Raw genomic sequence first — 18,388 nt, 5'->3', positions numbered from 1 at the left:
ATGTCCATAACAAACGTAAGTTTTGTGAAGCCACATTTATTTACACGTTTGTAGACATTCCCTGCCAGTGTAGGTCACACCTATTCATGAAAGCACTTACGATTCATAAAACATCTCTCAGCCAGGCTATGTTTGTCATAAGATAGCATAAGTACGCAAAGCCCAATGCAGTTGCATGATAGTACTTGCCCAGCACAAGTGGGCTCTCACATGTGTGTTTGTCTGGGAATTTTGCCTATGCCAAACAGGTGAGTGAATGGAAATAAGGCACATCTCCTTGTGAATCGCAAGGAAATGCTGGCATAATTTGCTGTTTTTTCCAGGTCTAAATCTCACGTACTCCTGGAAAATGTTTTTGTGAATCGGGGTCCTAATTATCTGATTGACCTTGAAGATATGTTGCTGTTGTTCATCAACTTCCTGGTGCGCAAAGCATCAGTGCACTTTCTTAGCATCCAGCATGGCAGGATGTGTGTCTGCTCAGGAGCAGGGAAAGGGGTTTCTCCCAGAGTACATCTGTTGTAAGTTTACTTGTCCGACATGAATTCATGAAAGAATTGGCAGATTTCATTTTTTTATTGCACAACTTCGGGTGGGGTTGAAATGTTCTACTTCACCTATAAGTAGGAGTGGTTCACATTGCCACCTTTGGTATCACACATGTGCAAAAGAGGATATGGTATGTGGGCTGTGATTTGCCGGCCTTTGCATGGCAATTTAGCCTGTTGTTAGATTATTATCCGCATGTAATTACTGTGGCTTTTAACTCCCTTAGTGTACCTTTTCTGTGGCTCATCCTTTCATTTTGGTCATTTTAACTGATTATGAGCCTCATTATGACTTAATTTGAACATTGTGTATAGTTTAGTAGTTCTATCATGACGTTTTCATTGATTGTCATTAATTTTACCCAATCCAAGATGGTGTTTGAAAGTTACAAAAGCTAACACTGTGATTGAAATGAAGTCACTTTTTCATTTCCACAATAAAATTTGCAGCACAATTCTCATTGTGTCTATAAGCATCACACAAGGTCTGCAGGAATGCTGCGGTAATTCTATTACTGCCACATTCCGGCACCACAGAACTACGAAATTGGCAATGGGGTGCAGGATTTACCTCCAGCATATAGACTATTTTGAAGATCTCTATATATATGCATGCATGTTTAAACACTGTTAATTGATATAAAGTAAATTTTACAATTAAGTTGTGAAAAATGTTACATGTGGAAGAGTACAAATAAAAGGAATATTATGAGATGCCTACCATCATATTATGGATTTACTTTATTTGTTCAATTATAGCTGTGTATAAACATGTATTGTAAGTTGACTAAATGTATTAATATATCAGAATTAATACAATTTGCTAATCATTTGTACTATCATATAAACGAAATATAAATTACAACTCGTTTTAATGTAGGCAACTTCAGTTGCACGTTGTGTATAGTTTAGCAGTTCTAGCACAACGTTTTCATTGATTGGCGTTAATTTTACCCAATCCAATATGGTGTTTGAAAGTTACAAAAGCTAACACTGTGATTGAAATGAAGTCACTTTTTGATTTCCACTATAACATTTCCAGCACAATTCTCATTGTGTCTATAAGCATCACAATGACTGGTGCTCAATTTCAGTTAACCAGAGTGTTATGCTGAATCTCATCAGTTTGGAACACTTTGCAACTGTGAAGGAAATTGACAGAATTCTCTGGGTAACCTTTTAGTATAACAGAATATATTGGCAAACATAGCATGCTAACAAGTATTGATATTATTTTAGGAACAATTATTTTCTTCAGTCTCCAATTTTGATGAACTGACAATCAGCCAGTTATTCCCCCCTCAAGAACTCGTAACTCAACCTAGATAAACTGGCTAGGTATCATCCTGTCAAACATCTGTCCTTCATTCAAAGGTTATCAAGAGGCCCTTCAGCTGTAAGACCAGATAAGGAACTGCAGTATTAATGGTCTATTCTCCAACGTAGGTGCAGCACCAACTATATCAAAGCATTGTATGTCATGTTGCCTACCATGCCCATCTATGTTTAAACCTGGGAAAGGAAACACAGTCTGTTGAATGTTGAACAATTGTATTTAGAAAATACATCACGCTTTTTGGCCCATTTTCAGCTCTGCCTTTAAACTACAATAGAGAAAACCATTTTTTGGACCGAACCCTTAGTTAGATTCTATGTCAAGATGGAGACACACATTATGCTTCATCTTCAATTTATTCCTGTCTCCAGCAGTTTCAAAGAAACAAAACGTTACACTTCTAAAATGGGAAAATACATTTGTTTTATATTTTTTAAAGAAAACTACGTTTCCGTTTAGTTCCAGTCCATTTGTAGTCCATCATGCCTTATGCACGTGACCATGGTCCTTCCTGTTCCTCATATCTCCCTCTTCTTTCCTGCTCTCCAAGCAGATAAGTCACAAGTTTTTATAGCTGCGTAGAGCTGTGTATAAAGAATGTGTTTTTACCTTGGCATACAGAGCATGTTCAGCGATGAAAGCAATGAGCGTGTGCAGTACCTGATAACTTAGGTAAATACGATATTGAATTTGCTTCAGATTGTAGTTTTAAGAATAGTCCAGAGTCGGCGGCCCCGGAGTCCCGCCAAATTCTGCAGCACGATATTAGACTCCTGCCCCCTCTATCGGGAGGGAAGAGCGAGCAGGAGTGGGCCCCACCCTCAGAGAGGCGGGCCGCGCCTTCTGATCCGGCTGATGCGCATTAACAGTGCGAGCTAGAGTGAGAGCCCCCACCCTTGGAAGGGAGGAGTTTTCTCCCGAGTAGAGTCCATACGAAGCGCTGTACAATTCAAACAGTACACGTTTTAAATTGAGATGACGGAGGAAAGTAAATTTAGCACAACGGAGCACCAAATTACCTCGTACCAAGCAGAGAGAGATCATATAACAACGTGTGCTCTAGCATCAAGAGGATACATACCAGCGAGCAGAAAGCTCACTCGATTGGCAGCAAGAAAATGTCACGACCCTCGCCCAAAACCCCCTCTGGCAAACCCATTGGCCAGGTGGAGTCAGGACTCGGGCCTCTAGAGCCTGGCATCCTCTTCAAAAGCCCTCATGGGGCCAGTCCTGGCGCCTATGCGCCAGGCTCATACACCATGAAAAACAATGTGCTTGGGAACTACTTTATTGTATTGTCAGCAACATGGAGGCATCCACATAGCTTGGTTCCTAAGAACCAAGCTATACAGTCTAGTGTTTTGGGTTTGGTAGCCTAGGGACTACTTTACCTGGACTATTTTGTTGGGGCTATTTATTACACACCCGAGCAAGACAACACGCTTCGCGTTACTTTGCATCTTGCAGCGTGACGCTCACCGTGTCCAGCTATTCCCTCGAACCTTGGAGAAGCAGAACCTGCAAGGAGACAAAAGGAACATCATTAGCAGCAGCATCTTACCTGCAGTGTTCATCTTTAAACACTCTCAGCTACTGAGAACAGCTTCCTCGAATCTGCACGCCTCCCGGACAGAACGACCTGAAAGAGGAAGATAGAGGCAACATTAAAGAAAGCAGTAGAGACATTTACAAATTACGAACTGCTCAAAAGGCTTACTTGGCTGGTCGCCTCTCGGCTGGCACCACTCCGGACATTCCACTCGCGCTGAAGAACACCGCGATTTACAAGGAAGGAAAAAACAGCTTACCAAAGGCAAGACTTCGCAGCGCTGCGCATAGCACATACTTACCGCATCATAGCGCTCTTAATGCGCCATCATTTACCAGCGGGGTTCAACCAAGCCAGTTCGCCGCGCTGAAGCTTTGCATCCCTAAGGGAGAAAAAAGAGACATTTTAAACAAAGAAAGGCATGCAGGATAGCAACAAAACTAAGGAAAAGCAATAAGACCTACCTGAACAATATCAAACGGGCGGGCGTCAGTGAAGTAACTGGACTGCACTCACCCATGAAAGACAACGCGCCCCTGCAAAGAAGGCAGGATGGAGAGCACACCTAATTCTACCACAAGGTGAGGAGAGGGCACCAGAGGGACTGAAATCATACGGGGGTGGAGGGAGGATACTTACCTCAGTCGGTCAGTCTTGAACACAGTCCTCCTGTATTTTCAGGCAGAACCTTCCCCGCAGACCACATCAGGGCAAAGCTGAGAAGTATACTAGCGAGTAACCCGGCTGGGTGGCGTCCCGGTGGATACCAGGTGAGCATAACAGAAAAGTGCTGCAGGTCACAAAAGCTTGAGGAACTCATTCTTAAGCCTGCTCAGCAGGAAAAGATTGGTGCAGCCAGGCCATAAGACTCAGTGGGGGTCATTCCGAGGTTGGAGGTAAAGGAAAAACGATGCCGGTAAAGGATTACTGGCATCCCTTACCGCTACGGGCTTTTCTGACCAACCAGACCACTATTTACGGCACCATAAAGTACAATGCCGTAAATAGCAGTCTAGGATCGCGTGCGCAACACACCATGCCGATATAAGCGGCATGCCGTAAACCTGGGCTGATCCCAAGTAATGCGGACATGCAAATAACGGCCTCCTGAAGCATGTAGTAAATACTGGCATCTCAGAGAAGGTGTTAATAACCCTGAGCAGTGTTTTCAAGAGCCACAGGTGCACACAATCAGCACAGGTGGAGGCAAGGGAGTCTAGCACAGCACAAAAGGAGCACACCCACACACCACACCCCCTCCCACACCAAGATATACCAATACTAGTAGCATTACTGGAGCTGGAGGCCCTGCTTGCAAGGCAGCAACAACAACAGCAACAACAACAACAACCACAGCCCCCACCACAGAGGATACACAGGAGGAGAAGGAGGGTGAGACTGGCCCAGCATGCCCCACCAGTGCAGCCACTGTTACCACGCTGGCAGCTTCCAATCCCTCGCATCAGAGCCAGTCCTTTCAACCTAACCGCTGAGCAGATCCACACCCTGTACCGGCTTGACCGTGACACCATCACCACCATAGTGGACCTGATACATGACGACATAGTGAGCCCCATAGAATTACGCACCGCCATTCCCCCTCTACTGAAGGTAGTGTCTGTGCTCCACTTCCTTGCCACAGGAACCTACCAGCACACAGTGGGGCACATGCATGGCATATCACAACCCTTATTTTCCCGGATACTGAACCAAGTGCTGGATGCCCTCCTCAATCACACAAGTGACTACATATCCCTACCACGGGCTCCCCAGGAGATACTTGATACAAAAGTTGCCTTCCATGCACTGGCAGGCATGCCAAATTTTATAGGTGCCCTTGACTGCACCCACGTGGAGTTGGTGGTCCCGCATGCCATGGAGGTGGCGTATCACAACTGCTAGCAATACCACTCCATCAACGTGCATATGGTATGCAACGCAAGCAAGATCATCACACATTGCTGTGTCCAATATCCAGGATCAACTCATGACTCTTTGGTCCTGCGGAACTCCACGCTACCACGCTATATGGAGCGACATGCTGGACGACGTGCCTGGCTGCTTGGTGAGTTGCCTGAATGGTCCATGGCAGTGCATCAGGGTTATGAGGTGGGTGTCTGCATACTCCACCTGGGTGGAAATGTTGACGCCAGTGCACGATGTGCACCTCACCGAACACTGTGCCCCAGAGCCAGTGAAACGGCACATGACTACCGAATAACACAGTGATGAAGTAAGGCCGACACCTAACACTACATGACTAACAGGTGACCAGGCCACATCCCACAACACATGCACCACTCATCAGCGGCCCTTACACACCGTAAGGGCATCTAGCACTATGCACTGCATATGCACTATGTCGCTGCCTCCAGCATATCACCACACCAGAGAGTCATTCCTGGGACTGCATTGAACTGAGCCTAACAGGGATACCACAGCGTGGTACCAATATGCTACTGACAACAGCCAACACTCCCTACTACCAAAACTCACAGAATACAACACAGCAATGATTTCACTCCAACACTGCTGCATGCATATACGATGCATGTGCTACAAGATGTGAGTGCACACCATAACCTATCCTGAGGATGCTACCCACTCCATCATCCCATTGCACAGGACACATAGCAGGGTCAGAAATGGGGCAATGCATCCATGGACATGTGTGTATGGGCAGAAATTACCTGCTGCCATGTAAGACTAGCACAGTTGTCTGCCATGAATGTACAAACACTTACCTTCATTCCCCTCTCATGCAGGTGATGGTGGTTATCCCTTGAAGCCGTGGCTCATGACCCCTGTCCAAAACCCACAGAACAGGCACGAGGAGGACTACAATCGTTCCCATACCTGTACACGTGTGGTGATTGAGCAGACCTTTGGCCTGTTGAAGGCACAATTTCGTTGCCTCAGCCGGTCGGGTGGGGCACTTATCTACCGCCATGAGAAGGTGGCCAAGATCACCATGGCATGTGTAATGCTGCACAATATGTGCATCTGCCGGAACATACCCCTGCCCCCTGACATGGAGCTGCTACCACCTGATGATGATGAAGGGGAGGAGGAGGAAGAAGTGGCAGGACAGCATCACGGTGCCGATGTACAGGAGGGACGTGCCGTGCGGCAATCATTGATTGGACAATATTTCTGACACAAGTCAGCAGAGGGTGTGAGGATGTCAGGACATCGGGCACTGGGTGTGGGGATACATGTACACTATGCACTGTGAAACATTAAATGACAGATGCGCAATGATCAATGCCCACTCTGTTGTTTTTTTGATGAACAACCGGTGTATTGATTTAGAAGGTTCAAACGTGAAAAACAAAACCTCCAACACCCTACCCCCCACAACTCCCAAACACACCCTAACTCCACTCCCCCCACAACTCCCAAACACACCCTCACACCCTCCTCCTCCCCCCACAACTCCAAAACACACCCTCACCCACCCCTCCCCCCACAGCAACCCCAACACTAGTCCCATAATGACAACATAGGCCACATGTGTATGCCAGCATTGTCAATGTGCGCTCCCAGAGCCAGGGGGTTCCATGTCCTGGCTGCGCAATGTACGCTGTGAGCGACGGAGCGGGCTGGTCTGGGTGGAGGAGCTTTGAGAAGGTGTGTCCTCCTGCTGGGGCTGTCTTGCAGGAGGTGCAGCCTCCAGGGCATCTGCAATCCGGCCAAGGACCTTGCAGAGCCGGTTCATGCTGACTGTGATGACCTCGCCCAGTGCCCTAAATTCATTACGCCACTCCTCCCTGGACTCCCGATTGTCTCGGATGAACTCATTAATGAGGCGTGTGAGCTGCTGAGAGCACTCTGCATCAGTGGCTGATGTGGCAGATGTGGTTGGCCTGCTGTGAATTGGGCTTTCATGTCTTTCTGGTGCTTCAGTAAGGAAAGTGGATACAGCACTGGCATGTTCAAGTGTAGCTCCTTGCCCTGTAAGCCCTGGTGTATCACTCTCACTGGAGTCACTGTATGACACCTGGGGGTTGGTTCGGGCATCAGGGATGTGGACAATCTCATCAGTGTCCTCCTCAGTTGCTCCGCATATAGATGAGGGGCTGGCGGGAACATCGAGGGGGCCCATGGCTGCATTCTCCCCAGCCACACTGGACTCCTCAGAGTGCGGCGTGGGGCATGTGTCCTGTGCCAGTGCAGGGTGGGGTAGGGGTGGGGATGTTAGTTGTGCACCCTCCATGGGCCTTGCTGGAGCCAGTGGTATGGCTTGCAGTGTCTTCCTGCTTGCAGGTAGACGGCGGGCCCTGACTTGGCCCCTGGAGGTACTGAACCGGTTGCTTGCCTGGTCCTCGCTGTCATGCTCGCTGCCTGTGGGGGTGGAAGAGAGAGACGGCATGAGCGATGATTTGAGAGTCAGCATTTGGACATGCCTAAAATATCACAATGGGATTCTAGTGGGTTGTCGCCATTTGGGTGGTGAGCGGCACATTGATCTATGCTTGGATGGTAAATGCATGCATATGTCTGGGTCACTCATGTTGGCCAGGTACTGTGCTGGCTCACATGCACAATGTTTACATCAACTGCCCTGTGTGCCTCACGGAATAGGCCTCTTCGTGTGGTATGTGCCATGTGTGTTACAAACTTGCACCTGGCATTAGCCTCGGTCTCACTTGTTTCGGCATGATTTAAAGGGGGGGCGTTTGGCCAACCATGACGTGACACCTTGCCCAGCCCTTGGCAGTGACTTTCATAACAAATGCGTTGTCGGTATTGACTTTGGACACTCACCTTCATCGACGGATGACGTTGCCCCGCACTCCATGTCGCCAATCCCTTCAATGGCTTCTGGGCCTATCATGGCCGCACACGTCTCCTCCCACGGCATCAATTTCATGGGGAAACCTGGCCCTCCTCCTGTCTCCAGGGCCTGGCTTCTGTTGGCCGAGAGGATGCTCCGCACCCTCAGCCGCAGGTCGTCCCACTATTTTCGACAGTCTTTGGTGGTGCGGGGGTGTTGCCCACGGCGCTCACCTTCTGTGCTACCATGGCCCAGATCTCTTTCTTTTTAATAATCGCCACCCTCTGCATGTCACCGATAAAAACGGTGTCTGAATGCTTGTGGAGAGTGTCCACCATCATCTGGAGCTCATCCGGGCTAAAGCGCTCCTTCCTGAGGCGGGCAGCTCCCTTTTTTGGTGCTTTCGGCATGATGCTGGTGTTGATGGTCAATGTCTGTATTCACTAAATGGCTCCTGGTCCTGTGTGGTGAGGATGGCAATGGATTGTGTTTTTAAAGATGGCCGCCGTGCTCCTTCCCGTTCCTGTGCGATGACCCTGTTTCCGGTTCCGCTATTTAATGGTGACTGTAAATAGCGGTGACCGCTGATTACGGTCACTGCTATTTACGGTCACTGCTATTGCCGCTTTACTCTATGGAGGTAGTGTTATGTACGGTGCGCTTGATGCCGGTAAGGGCTTTTTGGGGCCCTTTTGCGGCATGACGCTAGGTATATTACCGGCATGGCGCAAAGCTCGTGCCCGCGAAGTCGTAATAGGCCGCATTTAGTGGTCTATTGCAGGCTCGGACACGCTATTTGCACCATGCCGGTAATGACCGGTACTTACCTCCAAACTCTATAGTCTAATCAGGGGATTTTTCGCCCGCCAGCGATTAAACAAGGGTTGCAGCTGTACAAAACAGCAAATTATGCAAAGGGACTGCCGTTTAGTAAGCAGCAACAGCGTGTAACAAAGACTTGTCCCTGGCTGGCACAGCAGGACTACTCTTGAATCCTCCGGACGGGCGGCTGGTAACAATAATTTGCAAGTTGGATACGTTGAGAGGAGATGAGTAGCAGCATTTGTTCCGTGGCTCTACAAAACTCAGACGTGCGCGCACCTGCGCGCGCGCAACCAGCAGAGTACCCAGACGACTACTGACCGCTGCACAGCGGCACAGCGAGTCAGCGCGTTGATCCATTAGTAAGAATCCACTGCTACTTATCATATTTCGTTTTACTTTACTTCTACTCTATTTGAAAACAGAGTTAGCTGTATAGTGCCACGATACTGCCTAAATTGAGTTACCTTAGAGTCTAAATCTTGTATCTGTTCTATACCTGTTGCCTGCTGTTACCTATTAACTCACGCGCTATTTCATTACTAGACTGTGGTGCTAGTATGAATCGCCTAACTTCAGGAATGCCCCGGGTTCCGAGTCTACTGACGCGCAGCACCTCAAATAAGTCCCCAAGCAACCTTGGCGCCTCTAAACCAGGAATTTTTGCAAAAAAAAAGACCTGACTCCTCGCCTGACATCCGCCATTTTTTAGTGACTTCTGACTCTGATCAGGGTATAAATAATGTTCCAGGCAATATTGCATTACTTGACCACCTTCCCAAAAATGCAGACAAACATCCAATGTGTTTGTCTGATAAAACGATGCAGCGCTGTGTATACCTTTCTTCTAGCCCCACAAACAATGCATTATTTCATACCCCTACTTATTTACCAGAATTCACTATGGAATTAAACCAAATTCCATTTGTATCATCAACTCAGGTTGCAAAACAAAAATCCCTTTACTCTGATATTATAAATTCTGACATAACAAAACCTTTGCCTACAGTGCAAGTTGTGGCAATCGATCCTTGTTTACTCCCAGTTCCTCTCTCGTCCTCTACACAAAATCTTGAGGTGAATAATACTAATTTACTATCAATCCCAAATGATGTTCCAAATGCTCCAAACGCTTCGGCTCTTGACAAGACTCCAGAGCTCTATACAACAGATGCTCCAGATGACATCATTTCCCCAAATGATGTGACAATTGCTCCTAACACTTCTGCTCTTTCCAAGTCGTCAGAGCTCTACACAACAGATGCTCCAGATGACATCATTTCTCTAAATTAATCTCCTTCATCTTTTGTTGCGTCCTTCTCTAAACTGACAGCATGCCCATCATTTGGTTTCCCTTCTGTTAAAAATCCTTCACTTGATTCGGCTTTAACAGATATTAACACAACCATATTTTCATTAGTGATGCTTTTTGAAGTGCTGGACCATAGATCAACAGGTCAGCAAGCCTCTTTATCTCTTCTGCATAATAAAATAGACTGGATTGCAGCGTCAAGTATCAAGGGTATTTCCCCTTTGAAAAGAAGTGAGGTTCAATCTGTGATGCCTGCGGAGAGTTCTGCACCTGAAGTGCAAACTGAAGATGTACAGCCAAATCTTGAACCATCCTCAGTCATTAACGAAGTTGAAATAATTACAAATTCCCCTGATGTGCAAATTGTTGAAAAACCGTTATACAAAGTCTTTACTAAATCAGCTCAAATTTCCTAGAGAAGAAGGAGAGGAAATAGAAAGCGCGCATCACAAAATCTGAATTTTTCTGCTAGAAACCTTGATATTGAACAAAGAACGCCAAAAAAATCCCCAAAAAATAAAAAAAAACAGAAAGCTAAAACAAAAAAGTTTCTTGCAAATTTAGCTTTTGCAGATAAATTGTCTCATAAGCCTAATAATGCCCTTTGCAACCAAGAGCTGTTACATCGACTCTCTCTTCAGTTGCAGAAATCTCCGAAGGTAAGAAGCCTATTCATTCTCAACCAATTTGTACTTTAAGCGAGGACTTGAATATAGCTGAATCTAATGACATTCAAGAAGAGTTTATGAATATGTCTGTGTACCCTAATGACTCAATCACGGAAGTAGTTCATCATGGACTACATAATACTACATCAAACAAACAACAGGGGATGCCTAAATTTCATGTTAATATTGATACTAATTCTATAGCCCTCAAGTCCCTTGATCAAAGGTGGAAAGACTTGCAAGCAAATTCTCTAAGTCTGCGAAATAGGACGGTCCAATCAGATACCCCTATATTAACCAAGCATAAACCTTGCAGAGCTGTATTACAACATGGTGTAAACTCAGAGCTACCCTCGGCCACTAAAGATGTCCTAAACATCTCTGAAGTTATTATCCATGACGAGCATAGACCGGATATCTATCTCCCAAATCCACCAATGCTAAGAGACGAATGCTTACAGATGACAATGCTTGATAGGATATATTCGGATCCATTTCCAAATCACAAGACCATACTACATATATTGAATTCAATACCTACTTCATCACAAGTGAACTCAAATGATATCGCTTCCCTATAGTACCCAATACCAGCACAACAAGATATCAGTGCAATAGATGTATACTCAGTAATTGTTAAAAACCTCATCTGGAATGAAAGACAGGAATTGTACAACAGAGGGTTAAAGATTGAAACCTGCTTTCCTCCTCCTAAGATTGATAAAACTGTACCCAAACGTGTAAATTCAAATGTACCACTTGCTCACAATACTGATTCGACTTGCTGTACATGTCAAGCCGTTAAAGGCCCAATCCAAGGACCTCCACCTTCCAAATGGGAATGGCTTAGAAATGATAAAAAGGTTGGAACTTTTCAACTAAACCACTAGACTAAGCCCCATAAATGATCTCACTCCTGTACTCTAGCATCTTGGAATACAAGAGGATTCTCACATTTATTATTCACTAATGAATCAAATCTCAATATATATGATGCAGTCCTACTACAGGAAACTTGGCTACAAATTAGCCCTTGTTGGATTGACCACCAACTTAACATTGTTCCAGCCTCTAAACAAACTAAAGGGAGTCCAGCCGCTGGCCTCTTGGTTGCTCTCCGTAATGATAGCCAGCTTACTCTTATAGCGTCACTCTTATAGCCATCACCTGACAGTGGAATTCAGGTTGTCCAATTATCAACGGCTAATCCTTCTCATCCTCTTTTTCCCTCGTGTTTGATACTAAATATTTATTGGAATCCGTTATCTCTTTCTGAGCCTCGTTTTGTAGATGAAATGAGAAATGTGTTAAATCAGGCTTTAACTATTCCCGATATTAGAACGGTGATGATTGCTGGTGATTTTAATTTAAATTGCTTGAGCACTAAGATAAAATATAACACAAGATCTTATAAGTGGATGAAACTATCTGTCGAAAGAAAGTTAACTATGTTAAATGGATCCTTCCCTTCAGATACTCCACCCAAACCGACGTGGAAACATAACAGTAAGTCTATATTAGACTATGTTTTCATATCTGCGGAAGCCATTCCCTTGATAACATAATTTAAGGTATTAATGACCAAACTCAGCGATCATAATATCCTAGAAGTCTCTTGGTTGCCCCATGAGGTTAGAAGTCGGGACTATTATAACTTAACAATAGAACCAAATAATGAAGGTAACCATCTCAAATGGTACCCTTCACAGATAGCTAAACTAGGGGAAAAAATATCTGAAATAACAAATGGTAAATCTGCTATAGATAATGTGTTTTACAGTGACTGTATTCAAATTTTAAATCAGGAAATAACTATACTTTCTCGTACAACTTACTTACATGAATATCCACGATCGATTAATATAGGTAGCAAACTTAAAGAAAGCAATGAATAAGGAATTGAGAACCACATCTGCAAGGACATGTACATCTATCAAAAATCAAATAAGAATCCACTATAAAAATCGAATCAAACAACTCTTGTATAATTATAATCAGGATAGAGCTGAAACTATGCTAAGAGCGCTACAGGAGAGATTTGGAAAGTTTTAAATTGTATGGCTCGTAATGCCCATAGATCTATTTTATTAAATCCTATTGACGAGTCATTATGGTCAACTCATTTTGAACTATTATTACAAAAACCAAATCAGAATTGGGATTAACAACCTATACTGAACCCTCATTTATCTGACCTTGTATTTGATGAATTAGATATTTTACTGTTAATTAAAAACTTAAGTTCATCACAAGCTCGAACTGATTTGCTCACCAATGCTATATCAAAGAAAAATCCTGAACTGTGGGCAAATGTTTTAAAATCCATTTTTATGAGAGTCATTGACACAAACCAAATACCTCCCCTCCCCCCTGGCAACAGGCAATTATTATTCCGATATTTAAAAAAAGGAATAGGATCCTGTGAACTATAGACCAATAGCACTGTTAGATGCCCCAGGGAAAATCTTTGCTAAACTGATTCTTAGAGATTTTACTAAATGGCTGAATAAAGAATGACATTTCGACATTAATCAATCTGGGTTTGTGGCTGGAATCGGTACTGTTTTAAATCTTTTCATTTTATCAGTATCAAAATATCAAGCGATTTTAACCAAACAACCGGTTTGTATGGCTTTTATAGATTTTAAACAAGCATTTGACTCAGTGTCAAGAGCAGTTTTATGGAAGAAGCTCAGAGACATATATTGCCCTACATATATTAGATTTTTAATTACCAAATTTTACACTGACACTTCTATACGAATCAAGCTCACGTCGAATGGATTTTTATCAGAGCCAATTAGAACAAACTCTGGTTTAAAACAAGGCTGTCTCTTTGCGGCAATTCTATTTAATCTGTATATTAATGATATTTGTACTGCATTTAATTCTGTGCGATCCTTTCCTCCAAAAATTGATGTCTGTGAAATGTCATATCTATTATACGCTGATGATCTTGTGGTAATAGACAGAACCCCAATTGGGTTACAGAGAAAATTAACAGCGCTATATGAATATGCATCAAAAATCGAAATTAACAATTAATATCTCAAAATCTAATATTATGATGTTCCATCATGGTCGTTCGCCAGTCAAAACTAACTTCACCTGGAAATTAGGAAATTGCAAGCTTGATGTGATTCAAGAATATAAATATCTTGGTGTTAATGAAAATTCGCACTTGCTTGACTCGCCATACCAAGAAGAAATTGTTAGCAAAATGAAACTACTTGCGATTCAAGGCAAAGCACTCCAAAGGAACTATGGAACATTTTCTATCATACCAGTTAGGATTTTCTATCTGCAGAAAGTAGTCCTAATAGTAACGTATGGTAGTCAAACTAAAATTAACCCAAAAGCAATAAAATGGGACTATATTGAGGGCCTATTTTGGAAACATATTTTACCACTAACAGTATCTACTCCAATCACCCTCATTAGATTTGAATTAGGTTTTGTGTCATTAAATGCTACAGTCTCTTGGCTTATGTTATCTCTATACCGGAAATGCCTAATTGCCACTGATTTAGATATGAATTTATTTCCAGTTCTAAAAAATGCTTTTGAGAAACCTACCTACAAACCGCTATTACAATGGAAAAACTGCTGTTTGTCGATTTTGAAGGATGCTGACATATCGCTAGATTTGTTGCTAGACTTCCCTGATAAAGCAAAATTGAAACTTTGGAGAAGCGACTGGATTAGCACTATCGAACAAATTAGTGTATGTCAGGTATACAAAAAAGGTGCTTTCCAATTGGGAGCAGTGAATGTCCTACCACAGTACCTAATTAAATTTCCTGACAGAAAATATGCTGATGCATTGTTACGGTTTAGGTTCAATTTACTGCCTACAAAAGATAAAGTAGCTTCTCTCAACCACTTGATAACTCTATCTAGAATATGCTCTTATTGTACTAAAAGTGATGCTATCAAAACTACAAGGCATCTTCTGGTTGATTGTCCAGCGCTTTTAGAGATTAGAATTCGGTATTTTGATAAACATTTTAAGTACAGATTGTTAATAACAAAAGATGAACTATGGGATTGAATTTTTAACACTGCTAATATCTCTTTGATTATCGATATTATTCAATTCCTGAAAGAGCTAAAATTGTTATCAGCAAATTAATGATGTTCCTATTTTACTATGTACTCCGAAATCCAAATAAGAAACACGAATATTGTAGTCACAATTATGTATATAATAAAATGTCCTACTTTACGTTGTTTACTGTGAATTGATTCTGTTATGAATTTATTTATATTTTAAAGATAAATTTCAAAGTAGATTTTAAACAAATAACATTTAATATGTGTAGCAAACGAAATCTAATAACCAATTAAGTATTAAAGCCTTCTGAAATGATGCTGTATAATGATGATCATTGATTCTAAATGTTGACGTAATATTTCTTTCCTTCTGTAAATTTGGGTCGAATGACAAAGCAAAAATTTAATTGTAAAATAATTGAAAAAGTTGTAAACTCAACTAAAACAATATTAATAAAAAATAAAAAATAAAATACCTCCAAACTCGGAATGAGGCCCAGTGAGTGAGTAGACGTGCCACAACAACTGAACCAGGTACATAAGGCCCAAAACTTCAGCACATAAAATGGCAGAATTCGAATGGGGTGAGGAGGAGCAGGCTGAAGACCTGGCCTATAGCATTAGAGAAGTGCTGGGAAACTCACTGGTAGAGGCAGTGGCACAAGGGATGAGACCCCTGCAAGAGAGACTGGTGGCAATCGAAACATTCTTTAACCAGGAGAAAAAAGGCACCAATAATAAAGAGAACACATCCACAAGGGCCATGCCAGAGGTCCCTCAGGGGTGTAACAAGACCCAGAAGAGAGACCTCTTCTGACCCCCTGGGTGAACCAGACGGGGTAGATGATGAGGCTCCAGATACCACAGATGCATTTATAAAACCAAGAGATGCCTTTATGCGCAAATCAGGAGTGCCGAGCCTCACAACCCCCTAGCCAGGGGAGACAAATATGGGAAATGAGAGGCAGGGCTCAGAAGAAGAGCCCACAGAGACCCCAAAATTCTCGCAAGAAGAGGATGATAGAGCCAAGGAAGACAAGCCTCAGCCTCCTCCTAAGAAAAGGCTAAGGAAACTTAACAACATAGAGGACGACAACGAGATGGCTGACATGTTTGAGCCAGAAAATATCAGAAACCCTAAATCGTCAGACTGGCTGCCTTCTCCATGGGTCACAAAGTATATGACACAGAGGCTCCGCAAAGTGCTCGAGAGGGTAGAGAGGCAGTGCATGAGGGCTGAATGCCCGAAGCCAGAGCTGCCGGGGAAAGGGGCGGATGTGCCAGAACTCGACCCAAAGATGCTGGCATTCGTGTCAAAGACCTCCAGAGACCCCAATAAGGGGATAGACAGGGCTTGGAAAAGCTGGTAGGAGAAGGTCCTCCACATCACAGGGCACCTGGCCAAGATTATGGACCTGGCAGAGCGGTCCCGAGACCCCGGGAAAGAAGTAGACCCAGACATACTGGTTAACTGGGCACAGAGGGCTGTGTGCCTCTTAGGCAATGCAAACTGCGCCACATCCTCGGAGCACAGAAGAGGCCATATCCTAAAGATCGATCCCAAGCTAGGAGACCTAGCCTCCTACGAGGCAGGAGAAACAGCACAAGGTCTCCTATTTGGAGAAACATTCGGGAAGGAAATAGGGAGGTTTGAAGGCACCTACACCTCCCTAGAGAAGTCCAGGCATCTATATAAAGATATTTCCAGGAAGAGTTTGCTCTGGGAAAGGTCGCTATCGAGGCCAAGCAACCGGTCGTTATCAAGTGGCAAGAAGGCCTCAAAATAAGAGGGCCCACTATTGGGAGAACAAGCAACAAGATGCTTTCTTCCCCGCAAGAGGGCACTTCCCGAGAGGAAGACGAGGAAGAGGTCAGGGAAGAGGACAACACTTCCCCACAGGTGAGATATACCCCGTACCCACCAAGTGATATCATATGATATGATATTTTATTTGTATCGCGCTCGTACACAAGTGTTTCAGAGCGCGACTAGGCAAGGGAGGGGAACAAGGGAGAACACAGCATAACATAAAAATTATCTTACTAGGCCGAGTGACATTGAGAACGCGCAAGTGCATGGGAAAGGGAAAAGGGAAAAAGTGCATGGAAGGGGGAGAGTGGAAAGTGCAGAAGCCGAGGAGCGCAGATAAATAAAATAAATAGAAAATTGAGGCAAACTGTGGTAGTGCAGCCAGCAAGTGGCAAGTGCTGTGTTTAAGGCAGCAGACTGGGTAAGTCTGAATAAGTGCAGAAAAAGAAGAAAAATGGGGGGGGCTGTATGGGTACAGATACAGTCCCCAGTGCAAGGGGTGGCCAGAAGGCAGTGCAGGAAGGTGGCAGGGTGAGCAGGTACCTGGGCCCAGGGGACAGAGGGTGGCCAGGTGCACAGTGCCAAGAGAGCAGATCAGCAGGGGAGAAGGGGAGCGAAGGCAGAAGCAAAGAGGAAGGTTTTGAGGTGCTTCCGGAACCGGAGATGGTTCTCCTCAAGTTTTAGAGTGGCAGGGAGGCTGTTCCATAGGGAGGCCCCAGCCGAAGATAGAGATCTACCCCCAGCTCGTTTCTTTGAAAAACGACTAACCCTGAGACAGTTAGAGGTAGAGGAGCGAAGAGCTCGAGAGGGGAGGTATTTGCGGAGGGATAGCTGAAGGTATTTTGGACCCAGGCCCCAGAAAGCCTTGTGGACGATGCAGAGGGTTTTGAATGGCGGGTAGAACACAACTTTTCTGGGAAAACTGCCACACGCTCTGCAGTGATGCCTTGGTCCTGCAGACAGTCAAAGGGTTGCATTTAGAATTCATACAGGTACCCACACAGACCCAAACCCAACTAGAGAAAGAGACTGTACATACAGAGCTGTGAAGCTTTGCACAGAAGAGAGCTATAGAGCCTTGCAGCAAACCCCCAAGATTTATAAGCAACATGTTCCTGGTGCGCAGGAAAGACAAAGTAAGGCCCGTAATAAACGTTGATGAGCTGGAACAGCTGGGTGACATACCGCCATTTCAAGATGGAAGGGATTCACCAACTCAGAGATACCCTCAGACAAGGCGATTGGCTCATGAGGAATGACCTAAAAGACGCTTACCTCACGGTACCAGTCCAAGGGTGATACCAATCCTTCCTAGCGTTCGCTTGGGATGGACAATTTTGGAAATTCACGACAATGCCATTTGGGCTAGCCTCAGCACCACAGGCCTTCACAAAGCTCATGAAGCCAGTAGCAGCAGAGAGAAGGGAATCAGGATGATTATTTACTTGGACGACATTCTACTGATGGAGAAACAGCACAGAGATGCTTCAGTATCAGACAGGATGGGTGAAGA

This window comes from Ambystoma mexicanum, chromosome 5q (genome assembly GCF_040938575.1).
Source record: "Ambystoma mexicanum isolate Mex_15411 chromosome 5q, UKY_AmexF1_1, whole genome shotgun sequence".
Taxonomy (NCBI): domain Eukaryota; kingdom Metazoa; phylum Chordata; class Amphibia; order Caudata; family Ambystomatidae; genus Ambystoma; species Ambystoma mexicanum.
The sequence above is the reverse complement of the archived record's forward strand: the minus strand, read 5'-3'. Positions refer to the sequence as shown.